The sequence below is a fragment of the Salvelinus alpinus genome, chromosome 27, assembly GCF_045679555.1.
Source record: "Salvelinus alpinus chromosome 27, SLU_Salpinus.1, whole genome shotgun sequence".
Classification (NCBI taxonomy): Eukaryota; Metazoa; Chordata; class Actinopteri; order Salmoniformes; family Salmonidae; genus Salvelinus; species Salvelinus alpinus.
The window spans coordinates 37507307-37526143 of record NC_092112.1 but is presented as its reverse complement, the minus strand read 5'-3'; the positions used below and the strand labels follow the sequence as shown (position 1 = coordinate 37526143).

The 18837-nt window shown below is 43.9% G+C and overlaps 1 protein-coding gene across 2 annotated transcripts in view; it reads left to right on the top strand.

Annotated features, from left to right (window-relative positions):
* LOC139556506 (alpha-(1,6)-fucosyltransferase-like) overlaps positions 1 to 18837 on the top strand; it is a 159591-nt gene that overhangs the window by 25878 nt on the left and 114876 nt on the right. Inside the window, exon 2 of one of the 2 annotated variants that reach the window (XM_071370551.1) lies at positions 14657 to 14814. The exons of the other annotated variant lie outside the window; for it this stretch is intronic. The gene's annotated coding sequence lies outside the window, so the exon portion shown is untranslated. The remainder of the gene's footprint in view (positions 1 to 14656; positions 14815 to 18837) is intronic. 2 annotated transcript variants of the gene reach the window in all.

Below are 18837 nucleotides of genomic sequence, written 5' to 3'. Positions count from 1 at the left end.
ATTCTGGCCTCAAAACAGATTTGCGATGTGTCTTATCTCCGGTCATCTGTTTGCTTTACGGTTTCTGCCGTGTGTTTGTGTGTGTGTCTGTGTGTTTGTGTGTGTGGGTGCGTGTGTGTGTGTGTTTGTGTTCTTCCCTATGTGTGTCTTCTCTTCCTCTTCTCCAGGGGACACCCAGCCCAGCTCTCCGTCCCAGACTCCCAGCATTCCTTGTAATGGATCAACGTTCTCATAATAACGTAATGGTGTGTTGACCATGTCCCTGACCCCCAGTTTATCAAACTCTATCATAGATAGAGTTTTTCGGTCCTCCCGGGTGGCGCAGTGGTCTAAGGCACTGCATTGCAGTGCTAGCTGTGCCACCAGAGACTCACACTCGGCCAAACATACAGCGACCGGGAGGTCCATGGGGCGATGCACAATTGGCCTAGCGTCGTCCGGGTTAGGGAGGGTTTGGCCGGTAGGGATATCCTTGTCTCATCGTGCACTAGCGACTCCTGTGGCGGGCCGGGCGCAGGGCGCGCTGACCAGGTCTCTAGGTGTACGGTGTTTCCTCCGACACATTGGTGCGGCTGGCTTCCGGGTTGGATGCGCGCTGTGTTAAGAAGCAGTGCGGCTTGGCTGGGTTGTGTTTCGGAGGACGCATGGCTCTCTACCTTCGTCTCTCCCGAGCCCGTACGGGAGTTGTAGCGATGAGACAAGACAGTAACTACTAACAATTGGATACCATGAAAAAGGGGATACAATTTTTTTTTACATCTAAAATAGATGTAGGAGTTTTTCCCCTGAGATGTATTGTTTCGTATCAGAGTAGATCATTTCACTGCTGTGTTGACTACCATTGACTGAGTGTGTGGCCAATCTGGAGGTGTGCTGTGTTTTCCCTTGGCTGCGCTGGGGTAATGTAGCTAGCCCAGATACACCTAAGGTGCAGTGTGTGTGTGTGTGTGTGTGTGTGTGTGTGTGTGTGTGTGTGTGTGTGTGTGTGTGTGTGTGTGTGTGTGTGTGTGTGTGTGTGTGTGTGTGTGTGTGTGTGTGTGTGTGTGTGTGTGTGTGTGTGTGTGTGTGTGTGTGTGTGTGTGTGTGTGTGTGTGTGTGTTTGTTTGTTTTGGTAGCATGGCTGAGTCTCCGATCTGTGATCTGTGATCTCCAGATGTAGGACAGGGCCATAGGCTCAGACTGTGAGACCTGCTGTAACCCAACCTGACACCAGGCTTAGCCCCATACAGCCCAGGCTTTGGGCCGTTGAGCTCAGGTGAAAGACTGATACCCTGATGTAATACTGAGTAGGAGACAGGCATGCAATGGGATAGAGCATTCGTTCTCTGGCCTCTTTTCTCTGGCCTCTTTTCACCCTCATTCTCTATCACATGTGACCGACCGGCTCGATTCGGTCTTATGTAGCAAAATTTGAAATTGTGTTTTTTACATTGGATGAAAGTAGAGACTCAGAACTAGAAAACGGTACATCATACGTTACAGTTGAGGAACAATGGGAAAGTAATTCCGCTTTGAAAGTTGATAAACTTGTAAAATCACTTTTGAGAAAATTGCCCTTCAATGTTTTCGCACACCTACCGGAGAGCTCGTCTTTGTCTACACCCATTCAACATTTTCACTTTAGACCCAAACATCTCTAAGGATTCACATGTGAGGCCATGTATTGAACAATCAAAGATTTCAAGACTAAAGGCTGGTTTAAACTATGGGTGAGTTCATAAATGTAAGTACCAGAGTGTTTTCTGAGCGTTTGTAAACTCAGAGCGTTGTCAGATTGTCCATTAGTAAATTCAGAGAGATTTGCTCTCTGAGCATTCGGAGCGCACACTGGACGCTCTGACCGAAGAGTACTGTTGATTTGATAAGGTCTAACCTAACAACAGCAGTCAAGCACAAAGCTAACTGGCTAACGCTACTTCCAGACACAAATGAAAGTCTATTTCCGTGGCTAAACCAACTAGGCTCATAATTTAACAATTGTATTCATATTTACAGATGTCATACAAGTTTGTTATTAAGGCACATGAAAGTTCACATTTTGATAACAAAAATAAAACGTTTACGTTCAAATGCCTCTCCTGTGAAGTAATGGCGCGCGACATACGCCGAGTTTCCTGAAATACTGGCCCCATTTCATTCTCATTCTCACTCTCTCTCTCATTCTCTAGCAGGGTGCTCACTTGAGTTGCCTCAATCAGCTGTGAGATCTGAACAGATGCAGACACACATACGCACGCACACACACACACATAAACACACACGTGTGACTGGTGGTTAACCAATGAGGAAGAAAATGCCCATCTCTTTCGCTCTCTCTCTCTCTGTCTCTTTCTTTCATTCTTTCTCTCTCTCTCTCTCTCTCTCTCTCTCTCTCTTTCTCTCGCTCCCACGCATGCACACACGCTGTCGGGGAAAGTTTAATCAATAATGAGGAGAGACAAGGTCAACCACCAATCAGGATATTACTTTTTTTTAAATGTATTAATAACATCAATTCATTATTGCAATAATGAAGCTGGTCGACGACCCATCCGTAGGTGATTCGTTGAGAGTCCAACGAGCAGATTTGAGTCACAGCATTTTATAGCAAAGTACATCCACCCTGAATGTTCATTACAAACAACAGATGTATGGAATGGGTCAAAGGGTTAGGATTCGTATGAAAGATAGTAATAATTCACAGCAGACAGTATCTACGGTAAAGACTGTAAGCATTTCACTGTTAGTCGATACCTGTTGTTTACGAGGAATGTGACAAACAAGGGTTTGAACCAAAATTATTTTCCATTCATTTTGTTTTGAACAGAACCATAATTTTTTCAATCCTTTCCACTGTTCAGACCAGTCAAATAAAGTTCTGAACTGGTTCGAACACAAACAAGTAACGGTTTATATCGTTCCTTTCTTTTCCTTTTTAAACATCTTAAATCCATTTTTTTAACATTTATATAGCTCAACATTAAATTACTTCACCATTCGATAGAAAAGCTTGCTATGGAGCGGGAAAGCTATGCATTGGACAGACAAGTGTAGTGTAGGGTACGACATACGTGTCACGCCCTGACCTTAGAGAGCCGTTTTATTTCTCTATTTGGTTAGGTCAGGGTGTGATGTGGGGTGAGCATTCTATGTTTTGTATTTCTGTATGTTTGGCCGAGTGTGGTTCCCAATCAGAGGCAGCTGTCTATCGTTGTCTCTGATTGGGAATCATACTTAGGCATCCTGTTTTGCCACCTTAGTTGTGGGTAGTTGTCTGTGTTAGTGGCCTGTATAGCCCTAGTCAGCTTCACGTTCGTTTTTGTTGTTTCTTGTTTTGTTGGCGACTTTCTTAATAAAGAAAATGTACGCTCACCACGCTGCACCTTGGTCCGGTCATTTCCCTGACGACGTTCGTGACAGAACTACCCACCACAAACGGACCAAGGAGCGTGGTAAGGAGGACTGGACATGGGAGGACATCCTGGCGGGAAGGGATCGCCTGCCGTGGGAGCAGGTGGAAGCAGCGAGGAAGGCGGAGGCAGCTAGAAAAAGGGCCCAGGATTACACAGGGTCACGGCTAGCATGAAAGACCGGTAGGCCACTCCCCAATTTTCTTTGGGGGGGTACACGGGGAGTGTGGCAGAGTCAGGATTCAGACCTGAGCCAACTCCTCGTGCTTACCCTAAAGAGCATGGTACTGGTCAGGCACCGTGTTAAGCGGTGGAGCGCACGTTGTTTCCAGTGCGCATTCACAGCCCAGTGCGCTACATTCCAGCTCCCCGCATTGGACGGCATAGAGTGGGCATCCAGCCAGGACGGATGTTGCCGGCTCAGCGCGCCTGGCCTCCAGTGCGTCTCTTCGGCCCAGGATATCCTGCGCCGGCTCTGCGCACTGTGTCTCCGGTGCGTCTGCACAGCCCAGTGCGTCCTGTGCCAGTGCCCCGCATTTGCCGGGCGAAGGTAACCATCCAGCCAGGACGGGTTGTGCAGGCTCTACGCTCGAGACCTCCAGTGCGCATCCACGGCCCAGTGTAACCGGTGCCTACTCCAAGAACCAAGCCTCCAGTATGTCTCCCCAGCCTGGTGAGTCCTGTGCCTGCTCCCAGAACCAGGCCTCCTCTATGTCTCCCCAGCCTGGTGAGTCCTGTGCCTGCTCCCAGAACCAGGCCTCCTGTATGTCTCCCCAGCCTGGTAAGCCCTGTGGCAGCTCCACGTACCAGGCTGCCTATACGTCTCCTCACTCCAGACATGATCCATGGCACAAAGCCTCCAGTGATGATCCATGGCACGAAGCCTCCAGTGATGATCCATGGCACGAAGCCTCCAGTGATGATCCATGGCACGAAGCCTCCAGTGATGATCCATGGCACGAAGCCTCCAGTGATGATTCATGGCACGATGCCTCCAGTGATGATCCATGGCCCGGAGCCTGCAGTGAAGAGCCATGGCACGAAGCCTCCAGTATTGATCCGCGGTCCGGAGCCTGCAGCGACGGTCTCCAGTCTGGAGCCTCCAGCGACGAGGGTCCCCGGTCCGGGGCCTGCAACGAGGGTCCTCCGTCCGGGGCCTGCAGCGAGGGTCTCCAGTTCCGGGGCCTGCAGCGAGGGTCCCCAGTCCGGGGCCTGCAACGAGGGTCCTCCGTCCGGGGCCTGCAGCGAGGGTCTCCAGTCCGGAGCCTGCAGCGAGGGTCCTCTGTCAGGGGGCCTGCAGCGAGGGACCCCAGTCCTGGGCCTGCAACGAGGGTTCCGAGTCCGGGACCTGCAACGAGGGTCCCCAGTCCGGGGCCTGCAGCGAGGGTCCGCAGTCCGGGACCTGCAGCGAGGGTTCCCAGTCCGGGAACTGCAACGAGGGTCCCCAGTCCAGGACCTGCAACGAGGGTCCCCGCACCAGAGGCGCCACCAAAGTGGGGTGAGCCAGAGGTGGAGCGGGGTCTCCGTCCCGCACCGGAGCCGCCACCGAAGTAGATGCCCACCCGGACCGTCCCCTATAGGTTCAGATTTGCGGCCGGGAGTCCGCACCTTTGGGGGGGGGGGGGGGTACTGTCACGCCCTGACAGAGAGACGTTTTATTTATCTCTTCTGTTAGGTCAGGGTGTGATGTGGGGTGGGCATTCTATGTTTTGTATTTCTGTATGTTTGGCCGAGTGTTTTTTTACTTTTTTTAAGAATGGGAAATGTCAAAATAATAGTAGAGAGAATGGTTTATTTCAGCTTTTATTTCTTTCATCACATTCCCAGTCGGTCAAAAGTTTACATACACTCAATTAGTATTTGGTAGCATTGCCTTTAAATTGTTTAACTTGGGTCAAACATTTCGGGTAGCCATCCACAAGCTTCCCACAATAAGTTGGGTGAATTTCGTCCCATTCCTCATGACAGAGCTGGTGTAACTGAGTCAGGTTTGTAGGCCTCCTTGCTCGCACACGCTTTTTCAGTTCTGCACATACATTTCCATAGAATTGAGGTCAGGGCTTTGTGATGGCCACTCCAATACCGTGACTTTGTTACCCTTAAGCCATTTTGCCACAATTTTGGAAGTATGCTTGGGGTCATTGTCCACTTGGAAGATCCTTTTGCGACCTGACTGATGTCTATGTTGCTTTATTTTATCCACATAATTTTCCAACCTCATGATGTCATCTATTTTGTGAAGTGGACCAGTCCCTCCTGCAGCAACGCACCCCCACAACATGATGCTGCCACCCCCGTGCTTCACGGTTGGGATGGTGTTCTTTGGCTTGCAAGCCTCCCCCTTTTTCCTGCAATCATAAAGATGGTCATTATGGCCAAACAGTTATATTTTTGTTTCATCAGACCAGAGGACATTTCTCCAAAAAGTACGATCTTTGTCCCCATGTGCAGATGCAACCGTAGTCTGGCTTTTTTTATGGCGGTTTTGGAGCAGTAGCTTCTTCCTTGCTGAGCGGCCTTTCAGGTTATGTCGATATAGGACTCGTTTTACTGCGGATATAGATACTTTTGTACCTGTTTCCTCCAGCATCTTCACAAGGTCCTTTGCTGTTGTTCTGGGATTGATTTGCACTTTTCGCACCAAAGTACGTTCATCTCTAGGAGACAGAATCATACCGCTCCGTCATACCGCTCCTTCCTGAGCGGTATGACGGCTGCATGGTCCCACGGTGTTATGCTTGCGTACTATTGTTTGTACAGATGAACGTGTTACCTTCAGGCGTTTGAAAATTGCTCCCAAGGATGAACCAGACTTGTGGAGGTCTTGGTAGATTTCTTTTGATTTTCCCATGATGTCAAGCAAAGAGGCACTGAGTTTGAAGGTAGGCCTTGAAATACATCCACAGGTACACCTACAACTTACTCAGCTAATTGACTTCATTTATCAGAAGCTTCTAAAGCAGTGACATAATTTTCTGGAATTTTCCAAGCTGTTTAAAGGCACAGTCAACTCAGTGTATGTAAACTTCTGACCCACTGGAATTGTGATACCGTGAAATTATCTGTCTGTAAACAATTGTTGGAAAAATGACTTGTGTCAAAGTAGATGTCCTAACCGACTTGCCAAAACTATAGTTTGTTAACAAGACATTTGTAGAGTGGTTGAAAAATTAGTTTTAATGACTCCAGGGAGACACTGGAGTAAGTTTCTGAGTAACAGTGAGGGCTTTGCATAAGCGCTTTGTTGCGTTTTTTTGTCAGACTGGAAAAAACTGTCCGGAATGTAAAATAACGTTATTAACTGGTTCCCATGCTTTTAAAATAATGGTTTTGTTCCGGAACAGTATGGATCACTTTCATTCTTGGTTCTGGTTCTGTTCCTCAAAAATGTTATTTTCCAGTTTTCAGTTCTGTTCCCTGGACCGGTTCCAACCCCTGGTAATTTCTAATACTTTTTCAAATCTGAAATTTAGTTTAATTTCAGTTTGTTTTCAGACTTGATTTACTCGTTTTTATTCAGTTTGAGTTTGATAAAAACTTTCGTTTTTCTATTATTTAGTTTCAGTTTTAATTTCAGTGTTAAGGACAGAAAGTAGCCTATTCATGGGAGGCTAGGACACATGTATGTGTTGTAGTACTATAGCAGGGGTACTCATGTACTATTTGAGATGGTCCGGTCACACAAATTTCCAAGGTGGCACAGGTCCGGATGGATATTGTCATTTATTGGCGTAGTAACAACCCCCCCCCCCCCCCCTTGCAACCTATGTGACCCCAAACTCTTAAAATTGTTGCCATTGAGCGAAGAGAACATTTAGGAGTTTTAAAGTTAATTTCCTGCTATTCTAAAAATGTTTGTGGTCTTGTTGATACCAGGAGTCGAATCTTGATATCTGTCTCACCTCATGTTTATCCAGAAATTCTTTGTGTGTGCTGTTCAGATGAACTTTGAGTTTGGTTGCGTTTTCCCTTTAATCTCTGTTCCACACATGCTACCGTCTTCTGAAACTACAATACGTTTGTTTTTGTCCATTCTAGCAATGTACTCCCAATAATCCCATACAGTGCTTTGTCTCTTGCGGCCGACCACTGCTGGTGTTGGGTTCACGCTCATGCTCCACACTTACCCTCTGATTTTGTCCCTGTTAGCTACTGATAGCTAGTGATAGTGATGCACAAGCTAGGCCTATTTGTAACATCGCCATCTACAGTCAGCATTTTCCAACAGGTTCAGAAGCTGGGAAACCTGATTAGAAAAAAACCTTTTCAAATGTTTTTCTTATTTATTTTATTTCAGTTTACTAAACAGTTTATCCAATTTTAGTTTTCATTTAAATCTCAGTGTTTGTTTGCTGTATTAATCTTGGCACGCACACATGCATTCATGCACACACACACACACACACACACACACACACACACACACACACACACACACACACACACACACACACACACACACACACACACACACACACACACACACACACACACACACACACACACACACACACACATGAACACGCACTCACACACACAAACACACACACACACCCTGGGCATGTGGTAGGGCTGTGGGCCCCTCCCAGGTGTTCCTCTCGTCTCAATGTATGTGTGATGTGGGCAGCCTGCTCTCCCTGTTACTCCTTCACTCCGACTGGTTATCCAGATGGCTACTCTGTCAGAAGCCCACCTTTAGCCCACTACATCCATCCCTCCCCATTTCTTTACTCCCTCCTTGCCCCCCCTTCTCCCAGCCCGTTTCTTCTGTTCATCCCATACCCTCACTAAACCCCAATCTCAATTCTACCCTTCCTTTCAAATTCCCTCTTCCGCCTCTCTCGTTCTTCCCAATGCCAAATTATTTCCATTGACTTCATCCCTGTTTACTTCTCCTCCTCTTATGCCATTCACTCGTTATTACCCTCCTGTACAACCACTCAGATACTGTATACCCTTTCACTGTCTACTCAAAACACCTACACTATCAAATAAATCCTGTTTTGTTATTTTATAATAATTTCTTTGTTTGTGGTCATGCAATCAGTAAGGCAAGTCATACAAATAAAACATTTTCTACTGTGTAAAGCAAACCAAGCACACACAAAATAGGAGCTACATGTAAAACGCAGGCCCCTTGTGGAAATTAGGTGAATTGCAGCATCATTGAAACGACTCTCCCCCTCCCTCAACTCTTACAATAGATTGGAGTGCTAGTAATGGTCCAGTCAATGGATTACAGTTATGGCATTGGGACCATAAAACGGTTTTAATTACGCTAACTTACTGGCAGCAGTTACCTGTAAATTACGGTAAAACAACAGTAAAAAAATATTACAGTAAGAATATTTGATACCGTAAAAAGCCTACAGTATTATTATTGGTACCGTAAACTTAGAATTTCCCAGCATGCTCTACTGCAGGTAGATTATTGGTAATATTTCTATTTTATCTGTGTTTTTGCATGAACATTGATTGATTTAGATTCATCTTATGCTACACAAAGATAAATAACATACATTTTCTAAACTAATCCAATCAGTTTTGCATCCATTATTGAACAGATTTTTCCATTTTAAATGGTTTAGATTCTCTCCTCACAATGTCCCTAACTCTGACAGTCATTCTGAATGCAGGTTGCGGGTGAATGAAAATTCCAACTGTTGGATGTCCTAACTCTGGCTGGATTCCAATAAGAAATATAGCTGCAAACAGCAATACCCAGTTTCAACTGTGGGATTACTGTACCACCATCAGGACTAATTGGACACATCACCCTATGATGAGCTACTTCTGTACTGTTTACCACGCATTTTTCAAATAATGTTGACTACTCTAAACGTCTTCTTCTGCAGAACCTGCTGGACTGATCGGCACCAATTTGGTACTTAGCATCTATGGATGCACATTTTCAAACACAATAATTTCCAAGAGACTAGCTGAAACAATATGGCCACTATAAGCCAATTAACTTGCAATTAATGTTTTTTTCCTGTCCAACAGAGCCACCATGTAGCCAAACTGAACCATACTTTACAGATTAGCTAGACTCATATCCCTGAGCATGTGTGCCAAATTTCATCACTCTGATTGATTCAGATCAAGAGATATAAACATGTGCTCGTTATAGCGCCACCACATATGTTGAGTCTTCACAGTGTTTGCAACATGTGTACCAAGTTTTGTTACAATCAAATCAAATTTTATTTGTCACATGCACTGAATCCAACAAGTGTAGACCTTACCGTGAAACGCTTACTTACGAACCATTAAAGAGCAATGCAGAGTTTTTAAAAAGTATTTAAGAAAAAGTGCTAAATAAACGAAAGTAAAAATAGTAACACAATAAAAGAACAGTAACGAGGCTAATAACAAGGGGTACCGGTATCGCGTCAATGTGCAGGGGTACAGAGTAGTCGAGGTAATTGAGGTAATATGTTCATGTAGGTAGGGGTAAAGTGGCTATGCATAGATAATAAACAGAGAGTAGCAGCAGCGTATGTGAAGTGTGAAGGAACGTGTGTGTGTGTGTGTGTGTGTGTGTGTGTGTGTGTGTGTGTGTGTGTGTGTGTGTGTGTGTGTGTGTGTGTGTGTGTGTGTGTGTGTGTGTGTGTGTGTGTGTGTGTGTGTGTGTGTGTGTGTGTGTGTGTGTGTGTTGGAGTGTCAGTGTGGTTAGAGTCCAGTGAGTGTACATCAAGACTGTGCAAGAGAGTCAGTACAAAACAATATAATAAATAATATTAAAATAAGGGGATCAATGCAAACATTCTGGGTAGCCGTTTGATTAACTGTTCAGCAGTCTTATGGCTTGGGGGTAGAAGCTGGTAAGGAGCCTTTTGGTCCCAGACTTGGCTATCAGGTACTGCTTGCCATGCTGTAGCAGAGAGAACTGTCTATGACTTGAGTGGCTGAAGTCTTTGACAATCTTTAGGGCTTTCATCTAACACCGCCTGGTATAGAGGTCCTGGATGGCAGGAAGCTCGGCCCCAGTGATGTTCTGGGCTGTACGCACTACCCTCTGTAGTGTGTGGGTGCGTGCTCGGCCCTCCGTTTCCTGTAGTCCACGATCAGCTCCTTTTGTCTTGCTCATGTTGAGGCAGAGGTTGTTGTCTTGGCACCACATTGCAATGTCTCTGACCTCTTCCCTATAGGCTCTCACCGTCATCAGTGATTAGGCCTACCACCGTCATTTTGTCGACAAATTTAATGATGGTGTTGGAGTTGTGCATGGCCATGCAGTCGTGGGTAAACAGGGAGTACGGGAGGGGACTAAGCACGCACCCCTGAGGGGCCCTCATGTTGAGGGTCAGCGTGGCAGATGTTTGGTTGCCTACCCTCACCACCTGGGGACATCAGGAAGTCCAGGACCCACTTGCAGAGGGAGGTGTTTAGTCCCAGGGTCCTTAGCTTAGTGATGAGCTTAGAGGGCACTATGATGTTGAACGCTGAGCTGTAGTCAATGGACAGCATTCTCACATACAGTAGGTGTTCCTTTTGTACACGTGGGAAAGGGCAGTGTGGAGTGCAATAAAGTTAGCATCATCTGTGGATCTATTGGGGCGGTATGCGAATTGAAGTGTTTCCAGGGTTTCTGGGATGACGGTGTTGATGTGAGCCATGACCAGTCTTTCAAGGCATTTCATGGCTACATATGTGAGTGTTACGGGGAGGTAAGGTTACTTTGGCGTTCTTGGGCACAGGGACTATGGTGCTCTACTTGAAACACATACAGTTGAAGTCGGAAGATTACATACACTTAGGTTGGAGTCATTAAAACTTGTTTTTCAACCTTGTTAACAAACTATAGTTTTGGCAACTTTGTGCATGACACTAGGAATCTTTCCGACAATTGTTTACAGACAGATTATTTCACTTATAATTCACTGTATCACAATTCCAGTGGGTCAGAAGTTTACATACACTAAGTTGACTGTGCCTTTAAACAGTTTGGAAAATTCCAGAAAATGATGTCATGGCTTTAGAAGCTTCTGTTAGGCTAATTGACATAATTTGAGTCAATTGGAGGAGTACCTGTGGATGTATTTCAAGGCCTACCTTCAAACTCAGTGCCTCTTTGCTTGACATCATGGGAAAATAAAAAGAAATCAGCCAAGTCCTCAGAAAAAAATTGTAGACCTCCACAAGTCTGGTTCATCCTTGGGAGCAATTTCTAAATGCCTGAAGGTACCATGTTCATCTGTACAAACAATAGTAAGCAAGTATAAACACCATGGGAGCACGCAGCCGTCATACCACTCAGGAAGGAGACGCATTCTGTTTCCTAGATATAAATGTCCTTTGGTGCGAAAAGTGCAAATCAATCCCTGAACAACAACAAAGGACCTTGTGAAGATGCTGGAGGAAACAGGTACAAAAGTATCTATATCCGCAGTAAAACGAGTCCTATATCAACATAACCTGAAAGGCCGCTCAGCAAGGAAGAAGCCACTGCTCCAAAACCACCATCAAAAAGCCAGAGTATGGTATGCAACTGCACATGGGGACAAAGATTGTACTTTTGGAGAAATGTCCTCTGGTCTGATGAAACAAAAATATAACTGTTTGGCCATAATGACCATTGTTATATTTGGAGTAAATAGGGGGACGCTTGCAAGCCAAAGAACACCATCCCAACCGTGAAGCACAGGGGTGACAGCATCATGTTGTGGGGGTGCTTTGCTGCAGGAGGGACTGGTGCACTTCACAAAATAGATGGCATCATGAGTGAGGAAAATTATGTGTATGTATTGAAGCTACATCTCAAGACATCAGTCAGGAAGATAAAGCTTGGTCGCAAATGAGTCATCCAAATGAACAATGACCCCAAGCGTACTTCCAAAGTTGTGGCAAAATGGCTTAAGGACAACAAAGTCAAGGTATTGGAGTGGCCATCACAAAGCCCTGACCTCAAACCTACAAACCTGACTCAGTTACACCAGCTCTTTCAGGAGGAATGGGCCACAATTCACCCAACTTATTGTGGGAAGCTTGTGGAAGGCTACCCGAAACGTTTGACCCAAGTTAAACAATTTAAAGGCAATGCTACCAAATACTAATTGAGTGTATGTAAACTTCTGACCCACTGGGAATGTGATGAAAGAAATAAAAGCTGAAATAAAACATTCTCTCTACTATTATTCTGACATTTCACATTCTTAAAATAAAGTGGTGATCCTAACTGACCTAGGACAGGGAATTTTTACAAGGATTAAATGTCAGGAATTGTGAAAAACTGAGTTTAAATGTATTTGGCTAAGATGTATGTAAACTTCTGACTTAAACTGTAGGTATTTCAGACTGGGTCAGCGAGAGATTGAAAACATCAGTGAAGATACTTGCCAGCTAGCAATCAATTTCTGATTCATATCCTGAATTTTATGTGCCAGATCACGCCCACGTGAATGTTTATTGTTCAGTAGCCGCCATATTTTTTGAACATATTGTGTTGAGCGACCTTATTCCATCAATGCTATACATTAAATGCGTATCGGTTATTTGGTGGCAGAGGAGTAGCGTTTTGAGTGTTATTAAAAAATTCTAAATGGTGGAAAATCCATCATGGCCGACCTTATGGGTCCTAGAGGCAAATGTGTTCCTTGTTAGGTAAGGAACTTAAGTATGGAATTTCATGATTCTAGGTCACATGGCGTGAGGGGCATGACTTGCAGGTAGGGTTGCAAAATACTGTTAACATTTCAAAAATTCCCACGTTTTTCAGAAATCCCAGTTGGAAGATTCCTGTAAAATAGTAATAATATACCAAAACATAAGGTACGGAAGCATACTGTTACTTTCTTTTACAGTGACTTACAGGTAAACAACAAGACAATTTTTAAGGATATTCACTATTGTGTCCATTCACTCCATTCTCTCTCTATTAATAGCTGCCATTCAATCCATCGTTTGCTTGTTCGCCAGTACCGTATAATCTCCCTCTCTCTTTCTATCCTTTTCTGCTCCCCTCTTGCTCTTCCCATTGTCTCTCTCGCTCTCTCTCTCTCTCTCTCTCTCAATATTCAGGAGATGATAGAAAAGGCGAGGGAAAGAGAGAGGATCTCTTTGTCTCTTCTCTTCCACCCTCTCCTGTTCTCTCCTTCCTCATATTTCTCTCTCCTGCTCCCCCCCCTCTCTCTGTCCACCATGTACTCCCACCCTCCATCCATCCCTCCTTCCTTCAAGTGTGAGTCATCTGCTGCTCCCTGACTTGTCACGTTTTGCTCAGTGTGTCTGTCCAACCTCATCACAGTGCTAGCCGAGCTGACACGTAGCCACAGCAGAGTACAATACAGCACAGCGCTAAGGGCCTTTGGTCTGCATTCCAAATGGCACCCTATTCCCTCTTCAGTTCATTACTTTTGACCAGGGCTCGTAATTCTCTGGTAAAATGTAGTGCACTAACTAGGAATAAGGTTGATATTTGAGACAATGCCAAAGTCCACAGCACAATATACAGCGGTAAGGGCCTCTGACCAGCTGACCTGTCTCTGTCCCTCACTCCTTAAAATCACTGTGTGTTTATGTGTGTGTGTGTGTGTGTGTGTGTGTGTGTGTGTGTGTGTGTGTGTGTGTGTGTGTGTGTGTGTGTGTGTGTGTGTGTGTGTGTGTGTGTGTGTGTGTGTGTACCTGTGTGTGTCCCCCTGTCCCTCACTCCTTAAATTAAAGCACTGACATCATCAAAGGTGGGACACGTTGGGACACAGTTCTTCCCCCCCCAGGGATAATCATTGGACTATGGACGTACATAAAACACATTCTAATGTGTTGTTTCTATATGCGAGGGACAATACACATTTTGACTCATTGCTTTTGGATGTTCTTCTCAAATAACTATTTTAGTCAACAGTTTTAGACCTTGTGTACAGTGGTGGTTGCCTCACTTGAAATTCCTGGCTTCTTTGAGTTAAAGACACCTCATCAGCACTATTCTGTTGGAGCGTTTCCCACTGATGCTTTGCTACACACACACACACTCATACATGCACGCATGCACACTGAAGTCATTATAAAGGCTTCCATCAAATCAAATCACAATTTACGCTGAGTATACCAAACATTATTAACACCTTCCTAATATTTAGTTGCCTCAATTCGTCGGGGCAAGGACTCTACAAAGTGTTGTACTACTACCATACCCCATTCAAAGGCACTTATTTTTTGTCTTGCCTATTCACCCCCAATGTCACACACACACAATCCATGTTTCACTTGTCTCAAGGCTTAACAATCCTTATTTAACCTGTCTCCTCCCCTTCATCTACACTGGCCAGCTCGATAGTCCTCAACGTGCGCCAGAAGAGGAAAGATCTTATCCCAGCCATGAAAGCTGCCAGAGCACGTGGGGACATTGCTTACATCCGCTATGACAGGCTCATTGTCCACCCTCCCTCCTAGAAGCCTGGAGGGGATGAGAGAGCCAAGCCTATGGGTTCGTAGCTTTAACCCCTCAGCACACACACACACACACACACTTACACACAACAAGTGATTAATGGACTGCTGAATGTATCGTTTTTTCACTTGCTTTGTTTGCTCTTTTCCATATTATGTCTATCTATGATAAGCTACCCAGGAAAGGGCTGAAAATAGGCCCTATTCATATATGTAGCCTTAGAAATAAGATTCATGAAATCAATAACTTGCTAACATCAGATAAGAGTAATATATCAGGCATTTCTGAGAATCTCTTAGAGAAATCATTTGATCATACAGCAGTAGAAATACAAGGGTATAACATCTATAGAAGAGACAGAAATCCTTATGGGGGAGGTGTTGCTGTATATTCAGAGCCATATGGAAACATGGAGCCCTACTCTCTTGGGGGCCTGAATATTGACTGGTTTTCATCAGGCTGTCCACTCAAGAGGAAGCTTCTCACTGTAGTCAGTGCCTGTAATCTGGTTCAAGTTATTAGTCAACCTACCAGGGTGTTTACAAACACTACAGGAACAAGATCATCCACATGTATCAATCACTGTTTTATTAATACTGTAGATCTTTGTTGTAAAGCTGTATCCGTACCCATTGGAAGCAGTGATCACAACATAGTGGTTATATTCAGAAAAGCCAAAGTTCCAAAAGCTGGGCCTAAAATAATGTATAAGAGATCATACAAAACATTTATGTGGATGATGTTAAAAATATTTGTTGGTTTGATGTGATTAATAGGAACCATACAGGTGGTGCACTTGATCAATTTAGGAAATTGCTTCTTCCAGTTATTAATAAACAGGTACCTCTTCAGAAACGGACTGTTAAGGCTCCATGGATTGATGAGGAAAGAAAAACGGACTAAACTCAACAAAAAAGAAGACTGTATTATGAAGCCAAGATCAATGACATAAAGAATGATGAGAAACAAATGTCGGAGTACTTTACATTAAATTATGGGCAGAAAGACAAATTCAACTCCATCTTTCATCAAATCAGAAGATTTATTCATCACAAAACCATTTGATGTTATTTTAATGATTACTCCATTGTCAAAGCGGGCAAACTTAGGCAGGAAATGCCAACAATGAACAGTGCAAAAAAATGATTATAATAATGAAAGAAAAGCATTGCAAGTTTGAAGTTAGTGTGGGAGAGGTGGAAAAATTGTTATCGATCAATAATGACAAACCTGGCATTGACAACTCAGATGGAAAACTACTGAGGATGGTAGCTGACTCTATAGCCACTCTTATTTGTCTTATCTTTAATCTGAGCCTAGAGGAAAGTATTTTTCCTCAGGCCTGGAGGGAAGCCAAAGTCATTCCTCTACCCAAGAATTGTAAAACGGCCTTTACTGGTTCTAACAGCAAACCTATTTGCCTGCTGCCAGCTCTTAGCAAACTGTTGGAAAAAATTGTGTTTGACCAAATACAATGCTATTTCTCTGTAAAAAAAATAATACAACATACATTCAGCATGCTTAAAGAGTAGGGCACTCAACATGTACTGCTCTGACACAAATGACTGATTTGTTTGAAAGAAATTGATGGTTGAAAGAAATTGATAATAAGAAGATTGTGGGAGCTGTACTGTTAGATATCAGGAAGCCTTTTTTGAAAAAACATACAGTTGAAGTTGGAAGTTTACATACACTTAGGTTGGAGTCATTAAAACTTGTTTTTCTACCACTCCAAAAAAATACTTCTTAACAAACTATAGTTTTGGCAAGTCAGTTAGGACATCTACTTCATGCATGACACAAGTACATTTTCCAACAATTGTTTACAGACAGATTATTTCACTTATAATTCACTGTATCACAATTCCAGTGGGTCAGAAGTTTACATGCACTAAGTTGACTGTGCCTTTAAACAGCTTGGAAAATTCCAGAAAATGATGTCATGGCTTTAGAAGCTTCTGATAGGATAATTTACATAATTTGATTCAATTGGAGGTGTACCTGTGGATGTATTTCAAGGCCTACTTTCAAACTCAGTGTCTCTGCTTCACATTATGGGAAAATCAAAATAAATCAGCCAAGACCTCAGAAAAAATAACTGTAGACCTCCACAAGTCTGGTTCATCCTTGGGAGCAAGGAACGCCTGAAGGTACCACGTTCATCTGTACAAACAATAGTACGAAGGTTTAAACACCATGGGACCACGCAGCCATCATACCGCTCAGGAAGGAGACGTGTTCTGTCTCCTAGAGATGAATGTACTTCGGTGCGAAAAGTGCGAATCAATCCCAGAACAACAGGAAAGGACCTTGTGAAGATGCTGGAGGAAACAGGTACAAAAGTATCTATATCCACAGTAAAACGAGTCCTATATCGACATAACCTGAAAGGTCACTCAGCAAGGAAGAAGCCACTGCTCAAAAACCACCATAAAAAAGCCGGACTACGGTTTGCGACTGCACAAAAAGATTGTACTTTTTGGAGAAATGTCCTCTGGTCTGATGAAACCAAAATAGAACTGTTTGGCCATAATGACCGTCGTTATGATTGGAGGAAAAAGGGGGAGGCTTGCAAGCCGAAGAACACCATTCCAACCGTGAAGCAAGGGGGTGGCAGAATCATGTTGTGGGGGGGCTTTGCTGCAGGACGGACTGGTCCACTTCACAAAACAGATGACATCATGAGGGAGGAAAATTATGTGTATGTATTGAAGCAACATATCAAGAGTTAAAGCTTGGTCGTAAATGGGTCTTCCAAATGGACAATGACCCCAAGCATACTTCCAAAGTTGTGGCAAAATGGCCATCACAAAGCCCTTACCTCAATCCTATAGAAAATGTATGGGCTGAACTGAAAAAGCGTGTGCGAGCAAGGAGGCCTACAAACCTGACTCAGTTACACCAGCTCTGTCAGGAGGAATGGGGCAAAATTCACCCAACTTATTGTGGGAAGCTTGTGGAAGGCTACCCGAAAGGTTTGACCCAAGTTAAACAATTTAAAGGCAATGCTACCAAATACTAATTGAGTGTATGTACATTTCTGACCCACTGGGAATGTGATGAAAGAAATAAAAGCTGAAATAAATCATTCTTTCTACTATTATTCTGACATTTCACATTCTTAAAATAAAGTGGTGATCCTAACTGACCTAAGACGGGGAATTTTTACTAGGATTAAATGTCAGGAATTGTGAAAAACTGAGTTTAAATGTATTTGGCTAAGGTGTATGTAAACTTCCAACTTCAACTGTATGTGCTATGGCTTTTCAACCTCTGCCATATCGTGGATTCAGAGCTATCTATCTAATAGAACTCAAAGGATTTTCTTTAAAGGAAGCTTCTCTAATGTCAAACATGTAAAGTGTGGTTTACCGCAGTGCAGCTTTCTTTGCCCTCTACCCTTTTCTATTTTTACCAATGACCTACCACTGTCATTAAACAAAGCATATGTGTCCATGTATGCTGATGATTCAACCATAAACGCATCAGCAACCACAGCTAATGAAGTCACTGAAACCCTTAACAAAGTGTTGCAGTCTGTTTTGGAAGAGGTGGCCAGTAATAAACTGGTTCTGAACATCTCTAAAACTAAGAGCATTGTATTTGGCACAAATCATTCCCTAAGTTCTAGACCTCAGCTGAATCTGGTAATGAATGGTGTGGCTGGTGAGCAAGTTGAGGAGACTAAATTACTTGGTATTACCTTAGATTGTAAACTGTCACGGTGAAACCATATTAAATGGTTGTAAAGATGAGGAGAGGTCTGTCCGTAATAAAGAGAAGCTCTGCTTTTTTGACACCACACCCCAAAAAGCAAGTCCTGCAGACTCTAGTTTTGTCTAATCTTGATTATTTTCCAGTCGTGTGGTTGAGTGCTGCAAGGAAAGACCTAGTTAAGCTGCAGCTGGCCTAGCATGTCTTGCTCTTCATTGTAATCAGAGGGCTAATATAAATACTATCCATGCCAGTCTCTCTTGACTAAGAGTTGAGGAGAGAGTGACTGCATCACTTCTTCTTTTCATCAGAAACATTGATGTGTTGAAAATCTGAAATTGTTTG